Below are 227 nucleotides of genomic sequence, written 5' to 3'. Positions count from 1 at the left end.
TGTGGCTGACTACTGAGAAGAATGGGAATCCCAGAACATTTAATTGTGCTAATACGAAACCTATACTTGGACCAAGAGGCAGTAGTCAGAACAGAGCAGGCTAACACTGCATGGTTCAAAATAGGGAAGGGTGTACGCCAGGGATGCATCCTGTCTCCCTACCTTGCAGGCAGAAATGGTAAATGGTACAGAAACTATGGGTAACAATTTCACAGTTTCTTAAAATG

This window comes from Elephantulus edwardii, unplaced genomic scaffold (genome assembly GCF_000299155.1).
Source record: "Elephantulus edwardii isolate Elephantulus edwardi_28Jun2011 unplaced genomic scaffold, EleEdw1.0 scaffold00107, whole genome shotgun sequence".
Taxonomy (NCBI): domain Eukaryota; kingdom Metazoa; phylum Chordata; class Mammalia; order Macroscelidea; family Macroscelididae; genus Elephantulus; species Elephantulus edwardii.
Note: the sequence above shows the minus strand (reverse complement) of the source record.